This window comes from Heteronotia binoei, chromosome 21 (assembly GCF_032191835.1).
Source record: "Heteronotia binoei isolate CCM8104 ecotype False Entrance Well chromosome 21, APGP_CSIRO_Hbin_v1, whole genome shotgun sequence".
NCBI lineage: Eukaryota > Metazoa > Chordata > Lepidosauria > Squamata > Gekkonidae > Heteronotia > Heteronotia binoei.
Genome location: NC_083243.1, coordinates 105705370 through 105723255, shown reverse-complemented (window position 1 = coordinate 105723255; position 17886 = coordinate 105705370).

Here is a 17886-nt window from a genome sequence, read left to right as displayed (position 1 = left end):
ATGTTTCTCACAATATTTGATAATGTCTATAACTGTTCTAATATTGTCTCTAATTTGTCTCTTGGGAAGAAATCCTGCTTGTTCTTCTTTAATAAAACTGTTCAAATGCTGTTTAAGGCTTTCTGCTAAAATGTGTGCATATATTTTATAGTCATTGTTAAGTAATGAAATTGATCTATAGTTTTTCACATTTGTAGCATCTCTGTCTTTTTTTGGTATCAAAGAAATAACTGCTTCTTTCCATGTGTTAGGAATTTTCCCGTCTATTCTTATAATGTTCATCAATTTCTGAAGTTTTGGTAATAGCGTCTCCACAAAAATTTTATAAAATTTCGCCATAAAGCCATCTGGACCAGGTGCTTTTCCTAACTTCATTGAGTTAATCGCCTCCTCTATTTCTCCTCGCTCAATTGGTTTATTCAACACATTCTCCATATTTTCTGTTAAGGGGTTTACCTTAATTCTCTGGAGATATGCATCAATTCTTTTTCTATCTACGCTTTGGCTTCTAAACAGCTTGGCATAGTATTTATAAAATTCCCTTTTAATTCCTTCATGATCAACAATGTCTTTTCCTCCCGATACAATTTTGTTAATTACTTTATTCTCCCTTCTTTTTTTCATTTGCCAAGCCAAGTATTTTCCAGGTTTGTTCGCATCTTCAAAAGATTTCTGTTGGAGTCTTTTTAAATTCCATTCCACTTCTTTATTCAGCAAATGGCTCAGTTGGCTTTGTAATATTGTAATCTCTCTTATGATATTCTTTTTCCCAGGTCACTTTTTAAGCTCCTTCTCTTTTTTTCCAATTTTTTTCTGAATATCCATCATTTGCTTATTTTTGGCTCTTTTATCTTTATTGTTCAGTGTAATTAAGATGCCCTTCATTACTGCTTTATAAGCATCTCACACGATTCGAAATTGAGTATCCTCATTTTCATTTATTTGGAAGAAGCATTTAGTTTCCTTTTCCAGAGACACCACTATTTCCTGTTTCTGTAGGAAGTCCTCATTTATCCACCACCTTAGAGTCTTTTTCCCTGATTTTGCAGACCACAGTATTGGATTGTGGTCTGCTCTTGTTTTAGGAAGTATCTCTAATTTTTTTTTGTTCAAAGTCCAAGATCTTTTGTGGTCCAAATTATAGCAATTCTCGAAAAAGAATTGTGTCTTGCTGAAAAGTAAGTATAATCACTTTTTGGGGGTTCAATACCCTCCAAATGTCTTCTAAACTCTCTTGTTTAACCAATTCAAGAATGATTTTGGTAATTTCCCTTCATTATTTTTTCCCCCCAGTTCTGTCCAGAGTATTTTTACTGTTCCATTAAAGTCTCCCATTATCATAATTTGTTCATGCACTACTTGGTCTAATTGTTGCATTATATCTTTAAAAAAAGAGTCTTTTGCTCTATTTGGAGCATATATTACCAGCAACAAAGTTCTTTTGTAGTTCAATGTCACTTCTACCGCAATATATCTGCCATCGTTATCTTTAAAAATTAATTTCGGGTCTAATTTTTGTTTGATATAAAAAACTACACCCCTTTTTTCTCCTTCACCAGTGAACAAAATTCCATACCAAGTTGTTTATTCCATAAAAATTTGTAAGCCGTTTGTTTGATATGTACTTCTTGCAGACAAATTATGTTACATTTTTGTTTCCCAAGCCAAAGAAAGGTTGCCCTTCTTTTTTGTGGTGAATTAAATCCATTTATATTCCAAGATATTAATTTGTAATCCATAATGATTTCTATTCTTGATCTGTTTCCCCAAAGTCTTTATGATCCTTCAAAAATGTATCATTTGCTGAATATTTGTAATAGTAATTCTCCGTCCTTTAAATTCAAAACTCAAACCCTCTGGGAGTTCCCATCTGTATCTTATTTCTTTTTCTCTCAACTTTTCTGTCAACTTTCTGTAAAGTCTCCTGTCATTAATGACTTTCCTTGGCAATTCTTTCATGATTCTTACTCTACTTCCATCCACCTCCAGTGTGCTCTTGAATTGTTTACTAAGAATCCTTCCCACCATGTCTCTTGTCACAAATCTCACCACCACATCTCTTGGTAATTTATTTCTTTTGGCATACTCCGAATTTACCCTATGAATGTAATCATAAAAATGGTCAGTTTCGTCTGGGTCGTCTTCTAGAAATTCAGGAATAATTTTAATTATATATGTCCTTAAATCGGTAGCAGTAGACTCAGGCACCCCTCTTAGCCGTATTTAGTTCTCCATTAGTTTACAGTCTAGTAATAATGCTTTCTCCTGCATTTTTTGGACAGTGGAATCTACTTTATCCATTCTTGTATCTTGGTCTTTCACCTTTTCCTCCACCTTTTGAACTTTCTGTAACTTTCTGAGTATCTTTTGTGAGATCTTCAATGCATTTTTTAATTTCTTCTGTGCTGGACTCAATATCTTTTTTAAGTTCTATTTTTGTTTCTCTAATTATCTTTGCCAATCTTGCTTCCATAGCATCCATTGCATCTTGCCATTTGGCCATTTTTTCTTCTTCAAGTGACCCAGCACTCGTTCAGATCTGCTTTGCTGCTGTTCTTTGCTCTGACATCACTGTTTGCCTATTGCTTTAAATATGTTCAAAAGTTGACCTCTCAGATTCAAATTTCAAGTACACAGCTGTTTTCAACCATGCCCTTTTATATAAGCCCAAAATTGCCGTTCTCTGATGTTCCTAAGTCAAGATATTAATTTTTAAAAAAGATTTTTAACTCAAAATGGCCACCGGGGTTTTTCTGTCCTTTTAAAAAGTGTTTTCCTTTTTTCTCCAAAACTGTGCCAAAGTTGATTCTGAGTATATAGCCCAATATATTTCACCTTTTAATAACAGTATCTGCCGGCTCTGCTATTTTTCAATGTCCAGTTTTCTTTTAATTAATTTTTAAAATTTTAACCTTCTTATAATGGCCGCTGGTACTTCTCTATGATTTTCAGTCCTAGAGAAGGCTGGGAGGCTTTTTATTTTTCCCTTCTCCTAATGGCTCCTTCCTTTACCTTCCTTCCTTTCTTGACACGAAGTCTCATTTTCAGTGGTTATAAAGTCTCACGTTATTTCAGTAATGACATTTCCTGTATTATATTCACCAGCTCAGCTATTCTTCCCGGAGGGGTTGACTATTCCAGACCACAGGTATTCCAAACAAAATTTGTTTTTCATCTTTTAGTCTTATTTTTCCAAGTTCACAAGTTCCAATTTTAACCCCTCCTTTATTTTCCTTAATATAAAATGTTCTATCTGGATCCAGACCTTTGTTTTTGCTTTTATTTATTCTTATATTAGTCCCAGAGTGATAGATATAAATCTTTTACCTTCTATTCCAATATCCTTTTGCTCACTGCTCTCTTAGTTGTTAGATGTTAATCAGTCTCAAAAAAGCTTTGTATCCTGGTGGATTTAAGCCAACTTAATGACCTCAGGAATCCTCTGTAGATGATTGCCAAAAAGGAACCCCACTGGAATCCCTTGTCACTCAAAGTAAATCCCCTCTGAACTTGATAAGCATATCTTAGCCCTCTCTCTGCCTGGAAGAGGTAGGCAGCAGGTGTTACGATCACCTTCTCTGCCCAGAACAGAGGTTTTGATCTGCTCGTTGGCTGAAGAGCAGCTCAATCCTCCATGACCAAAACCTGGAAGTCAGATGGGCACTTAGGCCTGATATAGTTGCTGTTCCTTAATGAACTAAATGAGCATGTTCACACAGCCACATCTTGCAGAAAAGGGCAACTAGAATGATTAAAGGGTTAGAACATTTCCCCTATGAAGTTTAAAATGCTTGGAGCTCTTTAGCTTGGAGAAGTGTTGACTGAAGGATGACATGATAGAGGTTTACAAGATTATGCATGGAATAGAGAAGGTAGAGAAATAAATACTTTTCTCCCTTTCTCACAATACAAGAACTCGTGGACACTCAATGAATTTGCTGAGCAGTCAGGTTAGAATGGATAAAAGGAAGTACTTCTTCACCCAAAGGGTGATTAACACATGGAATTCACTGCCACAGGAGGTGGTGGCAGCTACAAGCATAGACAACTTCAAGAGGAGATTGGATAAACATATGGAGCAGAGGTCCATCAATGGCTATTAGCCACAGCGTATTGTTGGAACTCTCTGTCTGAGGCAGTGATGCTCTGTATTCTTGGTGCTTGGGGGGGGGGGCAAAGTGGAATGGCTTCTAGCCCCACTTCTGAACCTCCTAATGGCACTTGGGTTTTTTTGGGGGGGCCACTGTGTGACACAGAGTGTTGGACTAGATGGGCCATTGGCCTGATCCAACAAGGCTTTTCTTATGTTCTTATGTTCCCCAGTCATTGTAAGATGAGTTCTTATGTTCCCCAGTCATTGTAAGATGAGTTGGATATGGAGTAAATAGCCACCAGAGGAAGTCTGGTGCTTACCACTCCCCATGCATTCATCCTGAGTTTCTGGATGTCCAAACTCCCCTCTTGTGAAGTCAATCCATTTGGGAAGTCTGAACCTTCCCTTTTGTTCCCACCTCCTTTTTTTCTCTTTTGGATCAGCTAGTAATTTGTGCATAATCGTCCCTGGTGTTGTCAGTCACCACAGACAAGTAGTCATTCTGGATCAGGATTCCCCAGGGGAGTTGTTGTTGAGCAACAAATCACTGCAAAAACCCCTCTCTCCTGTTCAGCATCACGGTTTCTATTTGAGAGCATTTCATAATTGAGACAAGGGTAAAAGTGCTGAAGTCAATGGGATTACTCTCATGTAATTCTGACCCCATATTTTGTGGAAGATAGGCAAAGGGAAGGAGCCTAAGAGGGGCCAGAGTACTTGGCAGAGGTATTGTGGAGCTGTCAAAAAGGAGCTGGAGCTTTGGCTACATGCTTTGTGCATGGATGAAAGACCACCAAAAAAAAGATGCCACAACCACAATCTGAATGATAAACCATGGGCTGAGCATGTGGTGAAGCCAGTTCAGGGTCGGATATATGATCAAAACTTTGCACAGCTATTTAAACCACAAATAGAGGTGCATCCAGATCACAGCAAGCCTTCAGTATGACCACAGCCCTCATTTGTCTTAAAGGTGCCCCTGGAGCCAAACTTTGTTCTTTTGCTTCAGACCAACACAGTTACCCACCTGAATCTGCTTCCACTCCAGTCACCTTACCCATCTGGGCTCTAGGGTCTCCTGGGATCCTCTGAGAGTACTCTAAGACTTCTGTGAGCTGTGTCACACAGAGGGTAAGCCCCTCTCACACCCATCTAGCTGATGTAAAAATTGAGACTTTTCAACATTTTTTTTTTAAATGAAAGGCAGAGCTTCTCTGCCTCGGGGAAAGGGTCAGAATCAATTTTATTCTCTTTCAAAAGATACCTTGTAGAATCACCAGCAGCAACACATCTTTAGCTCCAATATCACATCAGAAGACTTCCCAGAAAATGTGCAGATTGGTTCCCCCTCCCATACCAGATTCACAGCTGATGTTCATGAGCTAATTAACAGGCCTGAGTAGATTACCTTGATGATTAAGCACCAGCATGGGGCAGGGTGGCTGATACTTGCAGAGAAGTCAGAGAACAATGAAATGAAAGTTTATGTGAAATTAGCTGGAATATTGCTATAAAATGGCTTCTCTCTAGACAACCCTGGCCCCAAGCTCTTCATGAATTTATGGGTGAGAACCAGCACCTTGAATTGTGCCCAGAAACAGACAGGCTGCAAGTACAGATCTTCCAGCACTGTCCCTTTATCTCTGCTGCACTCTGAACCAATTGAAGTTTCTGAACAGTTTTCAAAGGTAACCCCATTCAAAACACATAACAATAAGTTAAGCTACATATGGTTAGTACATAAATTACCATGGCCATATCATGCTTTTTGAAGAATGGCTGTAACTGACATATCCGTTGAATATCATTAAGGTGGTACATGGCATGGAGAACATCTAACTCTCCAACTGTAGGCAGGATCTAGCAGCTCCTGGTCCTTCCAGGGGAGTATAAACTTTCTAGGACAGGCTGACTCCTCAGTCTTAAAACATCTTTGTCATTGATCAGCAACACTTCAGACATGTCTGGACTGAACTGCAGCTCTCTGGCCCTCATCCATCCCATTACAGTTTACAGGCACCTATTCAGAATGTTCACAGACTCAGCTACTCAGCTGTTAAGGAGAAATAGAGCTGTGTGTCATCTTTATATCAATGGTACCTCATTCTAGGTTCCCAGATGTCCTCTTCTAGTGGTTTCATGTGGAGGTTAAATAGCATGAGGGGCAAGATAGATGTTATAGGGCTGAGTAGCTCTCCTCTAGCATTACCTTTGGGAGTCAGTCAACAAATTAAGAGTGAAGTCACAAAGCATGGTGCCCGCTGTTCTGAGGACAACCAACCTCTCTGGAGGGGTGCCATGACTAATGGTGTCAGAAGCTGCAAAGAGGTCAATGAGAATAAACAGGAACATACTCCCCTTGTCAGACTCCCAGCAAAGACTATCAGGGTGACCAAGGCCATTTGTCATGAAATTTATAATTCAGCAAATCAATTTGAAGCCATTTATCTATACATAAATAGTACTGTTAATATTAGTTCTGTTTTCAAGTCATTGTTAAAATAAAAGTCAAAGCTTCACATTGCCTTTGAAACTGACAGAGATAACTGTCAGTTTCATTCTTCTTCAAAGTGAAGGATGAAGAGGGTCAATTAAATCAATTTCTATCTCCTGAACTTTTCTAAAATATAAACAAATGCAACTGATCTTCAGCAAGCCCCAGTGGTCAGCCAAAACACTGACAATCTGTTCCAAGAATGACAAATGATTCCCATTGAAAACGATAGTTGAATAAAGAGATAAATCTGTTACTGTGTCTCAGTTTGCTGATTATCATTTACCCATAAAATCTGACAGGTCTGGGGAAGTATCATTATCAAGACACTGGTTCACAGAGTGAAGTCTATAGGTTTCTGATAAATATGGAGGTCTTACTAAAGTTGTGATCAATGTTTCATTCTATGGAGGCATAGAATATATCTCAAGTATATCCCTGCCTGAGCTAAAAGGGTCTCCGGGGTGGTGTTCAAGAGGCCCCCACGCTGGTTTTTCTGGGGGATTACAACATTAATGATGAGGCTGTCTTGTCAGGAGTGGCTCAGGATTTCATGGCCCCCATGATAACCATGGGCCTACTATCTAAGGTGATAACTGGCCATACATATTGTGCTGGTCACACTCTTGATTTGGCATTTTGTTCAGGGAAAAAAGGAATGTGATCTGATGGTGGAGGAATTGATAAGGGTTCCTTTGTTCTGCACATATCACCACCTGCTTGGGTTTCAACATACAAGGTATCTGGGGATGGCAAAACCCTCCCTACACTTAACTGCACCTCTGGAGATTAACCAGGAGACTGCAGCAACAACAGGACTGGAGAAATGCCCCCCATTCCAACCATTAGTACTCGGATAAGGCAGCGGCAGCAATGCTGACAAGGCAGACAAAACCACCCCCAAACCCACATGGTCCAGGAGAGATTATGCATGGGATGGAGAAAGTAGAGAAAGAAGTATTTTTCTCCCTTTCTCACAATACAAGAACTCATGGCCATTCAATGAAATTGCAGAGCAGCCAGGTTAGAATGGATAAAAGGAACTACTTATTCACCCAAAGGGTGATTAACATGTGGAATTCACTGTCACAGGAGGTGGGGGCGACTACAAGCACAGCCAGCTTTAAGAGGGGACTGGATAAACATATGGAGCAGAGGTTCATCAGTGGCTATTAGCCACAGCACATTGTTGGAACTGTCTGGGGCAGTGATGCTCTGTATTCTTGGTGCTTGTGGGGGGCAAAGTGGAAGGGCTTTTAGCCTCACTTCTGAACCTCCTGATGGCATTTGGGGATTTTTTGTTTTTGTTTTTGGCCACTGTGTGACACAGAGTGTTGGACTGGATGGGCCATTGGCCTGATCCAACATGGATTCTCTTATGTTCTTATGAATGGGGTGGAAGATTGGAGGCAGGTGAATGTTGTCCCCATCGTCAAGAAGGGGAAAAAAAACGATCTGGGTAACTACCGACCCGTCATTTTGACATCTATACCTGGAAAAGTTTTAGAACAAATCATCAAACAGTCGGTCCTGGAACATTAAGAAAGAATGGATGTGATTACTAAGAGCTAGCATGGGTTTCTCAAGAACAAGTCATGTCAGACTAACCTGATCTCTTTTTTTGAGAAAGTGACTACCTTGCTGGATCAGGGGAATGCTGTAGACATCGTTTATCTTTATTTCAGTAAAGCTTTTGATGTTCCACATACTATCCTTGTTGACAAGTTGGTAAAATGTGGTTTGGATCCTGTTACCTTTAGGTGGATCTGTAACTGGTTGACAGATCACATCCAAAGAGTGCTTGTGAATGGTTCCTCATCCTCTTGGAGAGGAGTGACAAGTGGAGTGCCTCAAGGATCTGTCCTGGGACCTGTTTTGTTCAACATCTTTATCAATGATTTGGATGAAGGAATAGAGGGAATGCTTATTAAATTTGCAGATGATACTAAATTGGGAGGGGTTGCAAACACAGAAGACAGAAACAGGATACAGGATGACCTTGACAGGTTGGAAAACTGGGCTAAAATCAATAAAATGAATTTTAACAGGGATAAATGTAAAGTTCTGCATTTAGGTAGGAAAAATCCAATGCATGGTTATAGGATGGGGGAGACTTGTCTTAGTAGTAGTATGTGCAAAAAGGATCTAGGGGTCTTAGTGGATTATACACTGAACATGAGTCAACAGTGTGATGCTGTGGCTAAAAAGGCAAATGCAATTTTGGTCTGTATCGACAGAAGTATAGTGTCCAGATCATGTGATGTGATGGTATTGCTTTACTCTGCTCTGGTAAGACCTCACCTGGAGTATTGTGTTCAGTTTTGGGCACCACATTTTAAGAAGGATATAGACAAGCTAGAACGAGTCCAGAGGAGGGCGACGAAGATGGTGAGGGGTCTGGAGATCAAGTCCTATGAGGAAAGGTTGAAGGAGTTGGGGATGTTTAGCCTGGAGAGGTGGCAGCTGAGAGGTGATATGATCACCATCTTCAAGTACTTGAAGGGCTGTCATATAGAGGATGGTGTGGAATTATTTTCTGTGGCCCCGGAAGGTAGGACCAGAACCAATGAGTTGAAATTAAATCAAAAGAGTTTCCGGCTCAACATCAGGAAGAACTTCCTGACAGTTAGAGCGATTCCTCTCAGTGGAACAGGCTTCCTCGGGAGGTGGTGGAATCTCCTTCCTTGGAGGTTTTTAAACAGAGGCTAGATGGCCATCTGACAGCGATGAAGATCCTGTGAATTTAGGGGAAGTGTTTGTGAGTGTCCTGCATGTGCAGGGGGTTGGACTAGATAAACCTAGAGGTCCCTTCCAACTCTATGATTCTATGTGAGCAGCACTGAAGAACTGCAGCAGCAGTCAAGTGAGGGAAACAGGCGGGAAAGATGACTTACTTGTGAAGACTTACTTGTGAATATGGGGGGGAGGGAGAGAAGCAGGAAGGAGGCCTCACCAGCACATCAAAGGGCAGCTGGCTAGACCGACATAGCCATCACAGGCCAAGGGGGCTGGAGTAGGCTAAGGATAGGAGTCACGGAAGGATCCTGGAGCAAGGCAGAGGCAGGAGATATTGAATTCTTAGGAGCTTTTGATTCTATTGATCGTGGTATCCCTTCTGGAACACCTATATGGACTATCTGTGGTGCTTTGGGACCTATTTGGAGAGTAGCTTTTAGAAGGTGGGGACTCCTGCTCAGCCCCTTGACCTTGGCCTATGGGGGACCCACAAAGTTACATCTTATCCCCTATGTTCTTTAACAGCTATATGAAGTCACTGAATAAAGTCATCAGGAGATTTGGTCTTGGCTGTCACCAATAAGTGAATAATACTCAGCTCTATCTCATACTTCCAACTGATCCCAAGGAGAAGAATTGCAGATTTATACCCTACCCTTCTCTCTGAATTAGAGACTCAGAATGGCTTACACTCTCCTATATCTTCTCCCCCCAAAACAGACACCCTGTGAGGTGGGTGGAGCTGAGAGGGCTCTCACAGCAGCTGCCCTTTCAAGGACAACCTCTGTGATAGCTATGGCTAACCCAAGGCCATTCTGGCAGGTGCAAGTGGAGGAGTGGGGAATCAAACCCGGTTCTCCCAGATAAGAGTCCACGCACTTAACCATGACACCAAACTGGCTCTCCAAACTCACCAAACTTGAGGCTGTAGAAAACCTGAATCAGTGCCTGGAGACAATTTTAGAGCGGATTCAGACTAATCAATTAAAGCTTAATCATCGCAAGATTGAAGTGCTACTGGTGGGTGAAAGGTCTGACAAGTGGTTTCCACCACTCAGCTGTTTTTTTTTTTTTTTTGTGAAGAGCAGAAAGAAGGGGATTAAATGGCTCCAAGCCATTCAAACCTCTGCTGTCTGTTTTTCACAAATTGCCATGAATTATCTTAAAATCTGTGGAAGTTTGTGGTGACTCTTCAATTTATGAACATCACAAACCACATACTGGCTAATGTTCATGATGGACTTTTGATGATGAACTGGTTCATGTCAATCCCTAATAGTAATCATATCACTCCAGACTTGACCCATCTACACTGGCTTATCAATTTGTTTCCAGGCACATTTCAAGGTGTTCAGAGCCCTACATGGTTTGGGACCAACATATCTGAAGGACTGCCTAGTCCCTTATGAATTGGCCTGACTATTATGGACATCTTCAGAGTTCCTACTTCAAGTGTCCCTATCTTCTGAGATTAGATGGGTAGCAAGCCACGAGAGGGCCTTTTCGTTTATGGCACCAAAGTTCCAGAACCATGGCGATTCTTCTGTTCCTTTTTGTTGTCAACTTCTGCTAGTTAGTGAAGATTGTTGTTTTGTTTGGCATTCCATGATCCCTCCTTCCTATTTTATAAAAATGTTTTGTATGCCTTTTAACTATTTTGTATGTATTTAAACTCTGATTTTTAACTTAAAAATGTACTGATGTATGTTTGGGAGGGGATTTTATAGTTTAGTTGTATTATGTATTATTTAAATTTTTAGTCACATTGGCAGCCCTTGTAAAGGCAGAAAGGTGGGATATAATTTCTGTATATAAATAAATATATAAAATATGTGAGCAATACTGTGTGAAATAACTATGTATTCCAAATGAGTAAAGGTTGCTTATTTGTAGATGACATAATCCTATCTATATTCATACATATTTGCATACATATAAGGATATGCTCACGTCAACATTCTAAGGAGACCTGCTGGATGCAGTCTATTCTCCATAGTTTTAGCAACCAAATGTATAACATAAATGAAACTCTGGATGGATTGCATGAACAGAGAGAGAAATGAACAAATGGCAGGAAAAGGTTTTTGAAGGGATTATGCCCCCAGTGATAATAATATGATAACCATGATATTACTGTGTAAATTTTATCATATTATTGGGATATGTAAATTTAATCGTATTATTGTGTAAATTTTATTTACACAACACAAAAACTCATAACAGCAAGCTAAAGGGCAAGGAAGAAGCATACATCTGACATTCACTCGCATCATATCACACCAAGATATCATCATGGAGTCTGAAAAAGCCAACAGTCAGCTAGCACCCCCCCCCCCCCAAAAAAAGCACACCACTCTGTTCATTAAGATCTTTGTCCTTTATACCTCATAGCAGCTTTGTTCAATGGCACACATTTGGGTAGTGTCAGATTAATGGCATTTCATTCATTCATTCATTCATTAGATTTAATAAATAGAGCGCAGGCTCAGGGCAGCTCACAGCCTATAAAATCACAATAACAATATAGCTAACAATTACATTTAAACCAGTTCAGGACAGCCATTAATTAAAACAATCTAAAACGCTTTAAAACAATATGATGCTAATATCAGGATATCCTTTCAGTTCAGTTGGGTGATGGATGTTCTTCCTGCTACTGTATCAGCATGTTAGGATCAATTGAAGGTGAGCCGGAAAAGTATAGTCTTGTAGGCCTTGCAGATCTGGGCAAGGTCCCACAAGGCTCTGGCCTCCTCCGGCAGTTGAGTCCATCAATAGGGGGTGGTGACTAAAAGGCTCTTTCCCTAGTAGATTTTAGTCTAGCCTTCCTTGGTCCGGAAATTGTTAATAAATTTTGCGTACCAGATCTAAGTACCCTCTGGGGAACGTGCGAGAAGAGATGGTCGCTAAGGTAGACAGGTCATCAGCCATATAGAGCTTTAAAGGTCATAACTAGCACCTTGTAGCGAATCCAGTATACTATTAGCAGCCAGTGCAGTTCCCGCGGTTCCGGCTGAATGTGCTCCCACCTGGGAAGGCCCAGTAACAGCCTGGCTGCCACGTTCTGCACCAGCTGTAGTTTCCAGATTCAAGACAAAGGCAGCCCCAAGTAGAGGAATTACAGTTGTCCAATCTGAGGTGACTGTAGCATGGATCACAGTTGCCAGGTCATCGTGCTCCAGGAAGGGAACCAACTGCCTCAGCCGCCTAAGATGGAAGAAGGTGGATTTAGAAGTGGCTGCTATCTGGGCCTCCATTGTCAAGGAAGGCTCCAGTAGCACCCCCAAGTTTCTGACCCTGGGCGCTGTTGTCAGTGGCACACCGTCAAAAGCTGGTAAGGGACTTTCCCTACCTGGACTGCCGCAACTCAGGCAAAGGACCTCTGTCTTTGTCAGATTCAGCTTCGGTCAACTCAACCTAAGCCATCCTGCTATGGCTTGCAATGTCTGATCCAGATGTTCTGGGGCACAGCCAGACTGGCTGTCCATCAGTAGATTAAGCTGGGTGTCACCAGCATACTGATGGCAACCCAACCCATACCTCCGGGCAATCTGTGCAAGGGGGCACATATAGATATTAAACAACATCGGAGAAAGCACAGCCCCCTGAGGCACACCGCAATTAAGCAAATGTCTCTGGGATGACTGTCCCCCGATCACCACCCTTTGTCCCTGACCACGTAGGAAGGAGGAGAGCCATTGTAAGGCCAACCTCTAAATTCCTGTGTCGGCGAGGCGGTGGGTCAGTAATTGATGGCCGACTGTGTCAAATGCAGCTGACAGATCTAGTAACATCAGTACCGCCGAACCACCTCAATCCAGATGCCCATAACTGCAAGACAACTGCTAGCAGATTGAAATGTGAATATGTAGAAACGTCTAATTATACAGGGCTGCATATTAAAGCACATATACATTGTTTATTTTATATTATGTTAAAACAGCTGTATAGTATCTTTGAGAAGTCTACCATATTTTAATATCACAGCATTTTGCATTGCTATGGAAACTCAATCAGAAAGATGAATTATATATTCCTAAGCATCTAGATTCTGCAGCACAGTAAATTTCACACTAATATATGAAATAAACACTGGCATACCTTTTTTATGTGCAGAAAAGTTATAGATAAATATTCACATCATTTGTGTGTGCATGTGTGTGTGTGCATTTATAACTCTTCCGCACAGAAAAAAGGTATGCCACAATTTATTATGACTATCTTAAAGGCTGAAAGCTGTAGAAAGTACTTGTCATTAATATTTTCAAACATTGAAATAATTACAATCCTTCATATTAACACTTCAGAAACAGGCAATTTATCTCCATGTCCTGCCATCTGCCACTCTTCTCCCCTTTGGGAATATCTGTTTTTTGCAGCATCCAGTCATTTCTAAAATAGATATACCTCTTCATCTCATCTAGATTATTTTCTGCATAACATTGCCAGAATGCTAGATAATTTGATTCATTGGAGGGAGGATGTCTGCAGCTGGTCTGCACACTGTAAAGGCTACTGAATGTTGATAAGATTGTTAGTAAAAGCATTCACTAATAAGCTATAGTAACTAGGGATGGGCATCCACCAATTTACAACCTGAAGTTTCTCATGAACTATGCCTGGTTTGTGGTTCACAAGCCTCAGTTTGTGCAATTGCTTCTCCCATGAACAGCCCATAAACTGAACCAAACAATTTTTCACTGAGGTTTGTATGGTTCATAGGAGCAGTTAATGGATCAGGTATGCTGGTGCTGATTAATCAATTGTCAAGGCAATGGGGGGGTGGACTTCTGTAGCCCTGGAAACACCAGTCTTAGTTCTCCAAAGCATAATAGGCTGCTTTGGCTGCCAACAGAGCTCCCCTTCTGCTCTATGGGAATGGAGCAGAATGGTTATAAACCCTCCGCCCACACCCAGCTGCTTTCACTTTGCAGCAGACAGGCAGAGAGGAAGCAGAAGACTGTTAGAGGCATAGAAGGATTTGAAAGACTGTGTGATTGTGTGAACAGTGTTGGTGCTTCAGGGCTCTGTTACAGCTGTCCCTCTGCTACAGTTTTAACTGCTCCTCCAGAGCCACCAGCTGTCCTCCTACTACAGCCAAGCAGGCAGTCTTAAGCTAAGTGCTGGTTTTCTTGCCTGAAGAACTATACATCCCACTGTTGGGATATTTTACTTCCCTCCTCCACAGCCACCACTTTCTCTCCTGTTATAGCCAAGGAGAGGGACTCAAGCTAGATGCCAGTTTCTTTACCTGAGGAACTGCAACCCCTACTGTTGGGACATTTTAACACCCCCTCCTCATGAGCTGTCCTGTGGACTGAGGGCCACCTTTTACCGTAATACGTCCTTGAAAGGATTTCTTTGTGTGCTTGTATGCGTTACTGTATATTCTTATGGTGTAAAGGGCTTGTAAGAACTTCGAACACCCCTCTTTGAGAGAAATTGGAAACGGCGCAACAAGCTACAAGATGGCTCCAGGCTCCATCAGAGGTGGATATTATAGAATCTTCATAAAATGGACATGGACTAATGGATCTACTATTGGCACTTTAGTATACAAGCACTTTCTTGCACTAAGCACTTTAATGTTGGAATTGATTTCTATGAAATATTGTTGTGTGCTTAGATGCATATAGTTTAGGATTGTTATTGATTATCTCTCCCAGTGGAAATGTGAAATGAATATGGTGTGTTAAAATCACTTTATTTAAAAGATTTTTTGTAAAATTTGTTGGAATTGGTTTATATTATTTATGTTAGTGCATCACAGTTTTTTCCCTGTTCTCAATCTCTCCATGATTCTCCCCATTGTTATTGAATCCCCAGGTGGGGGCAGGGGATCCCCCGGTTCAGGATCATCAGAAAGCTGGGGGGGGGGGATGAATGCCAGGCATTCCATTGGGGAGGGACGGTGGCTCAGTGGTAGAGCATCTGCTTGGTGAGCAGAAGGTCCCAGGTTCAATCCCTGGCATCTCCAAAAAAGGGTCCAGGCAAATAGGTGTGAAAAACCTCAGCTTGAGACCTGGAGAGCCGCTGCCAGTCTGAGTAGACAAGACTGACTTTGATGGACCAAGGGTCTGATTCAGTCGAAGGCAGCTTCATATATGTTCATATGTTCATTCCCTATGGAGACCAATTCCCATACGATATAATGGAAAATTGATCCGTGGGCTCGGGGAGGGGCTGATTTTTGAGGTAGAGGCACCAAATTTCCAGCATAGCTTTTGGTACCTCTCCTCAAAAAATCCCCCAAGTTTCAAAAAAGATTGGACCAGGGGGTCCAATTTTATGAGCCCCCAAAGAAGGTGAACCTATCCTTCATTATTCCAAATGGAGGGAAGGCATTTAAAAGGTGTGTGGTCCCTTTAAACGTGATGGTCAGGACTCCTTTTATAGTTCAATTGTGCTTGTCACAACCTTGCTCCTGGCTCCACCCCCAAAGTCCCCAGATATTTCTTGACTTGTACTTGGCAACCCTAATAAGCAGAGCTTTTTTTTTGTAGCAGGAACTCCTTTGTATATTAGGCTACACACCCCTGATATAGCCAATCCTCCTGGAGCTTACAGTAGGCCCTGTACTTACAGTAAGCCCTGTACCAAGGCCCTGTGGTGTGTGGCCTAATATGCAAAACAGCTCCTGCTACAAAAAAGCCCTGTGGATAAGTATCCTATACAGCAAGAGGTTTCTACACAGTATAGTACAAAATGAAAAAAAGTGGTAACTGCTTCTAATGCTTCCACATGATATACAGAAATAATAATTTGGATAAACACTGTATGGGAAACATTTCACAACTAGGCCAAATCAATGACTCTGCTCTGGACCATTGTCTGTCTGAATTACACAGCATTTCTTGGAATCCTTCTTTAATAAAGAAAGCTATTTTATTTAAATTTTATCTATAGTGCAGGTCATGTTCTCTTGTTTTCTATGACCTTTCTGGACTGAGTAGTTTACCAGCATCAACATTTTTCATTTCTTTCATGACCTAAAAAGAAATGTCAGTGGAGTTTCCTGGAATGTTCATCTTCTTTACTAAAAATAGCCATTATGTTTCACTGAAAATTCATGTACAACTCTGCAGAAAGAGCTAGAAGGAGGAGAAGGGCAACTAAGAATGGTAAATACAATTTTGCTGGGTTCCCAGAATATTTTGAAAATAAAACCCTTTGACATTGGGACAAGGAATGTTTATACACATACCTTCAATAACAACAAATCCAGTGTTGAAAGAAAGATATCTATAAGAACATAAGTACCTTGATCAGATCAAGGTCCATCTGTTCCAGCATTCTCTTTCCAGTAGAGACCAGCCAGATCAGAAAACTCACCAGTAGATCATAAAGGCTACCCACATGATAGTCAGTCACTGTTATTAATTCCCAGCATCTAATAACTTGTTTCCATTCAAACAGTGCACATGGATCTCTTTTGTGACTCCAGGTTGAGAAATTCTAGGAGACTGCCAGCTCCAAGGCTGGAGAATTGTTGGTGGTCTGGGGGCAGAGCCTGGGGAGGACAGAGTTTGGGGAGAGGAATACTGCAGTATAAAGGAAGATCCATTTCCGAAACGAGCAAGCAGATGCATAGAATATATGAAAGAATTCCAAAAGCTGGAGGCTATATTTTTAGGGTTCTTAAAGACTGATATATTCATTTGTCCTCTCCAGTCGTCTTCAGCCCTTCCCAGTCCTCCCCACTTCCTGAATGGTCTTTATAATATTAACTGTAAGCAAACACTGCAAAAATGCAGCAGCTATTTATCATGAGGAAAATTAGAACATCTTATAGGGCAATATATTTTATACTGATTCCAGAGGTGAAAGTGATTCCTGGTGTCAGATATGTTTCTTACTGGTCATTTATTTTCACTACCTATTAAATGTCAAGGCAGCTTAAGAATTAATTCACAGTAGTACTTTTGTAGATATCTATTCAATGGATATCCCAATAGTCATGTTATATCTCAAAAATACAAAAATACAAAATATGACAATTGGTACTGGAAATTATTTATAGTGGGAAGAAAAAAAATGATTAAAAATAAAAAAATGAGAAATCATCATTTCCATCATTATTCATCAATTAAATTCATATTTTAATCCTTTACCTATCAGTATTACAGTGTGAGCAACTTGATATTATTACTCATCGTTTTATATGGCAAGCTTTAACCCTCCACATGCCCCAAACTGAACACTATGGGTCAGTGGTAGGCCATCATGGAAAACAATAATATATCTATACCTATATCTATATATATCTTAATTCCCTCTAAACTAAGGTCTCATTCACATGATTTCCAGTCAAAATAATTAATTATTTCTAAATTATATCAAGGATGGTTTTAGGTATAACAACAACCACAAACTTCTCAATAAAAGGCACACAATAGAAGAATGGGGGAAAGGCAGAAATACATTATTAAACTGATTGTCAGACTTCTCATTTTATTGGAAATGTTGGAAAATGCCATAATCAAAGTGAGGAGGAAGAGAGTGGATTTATACCCTGCCCTTCACTTGGAGTCTCAGAATGGCTTACAATCTCTTTCCCCTTCCC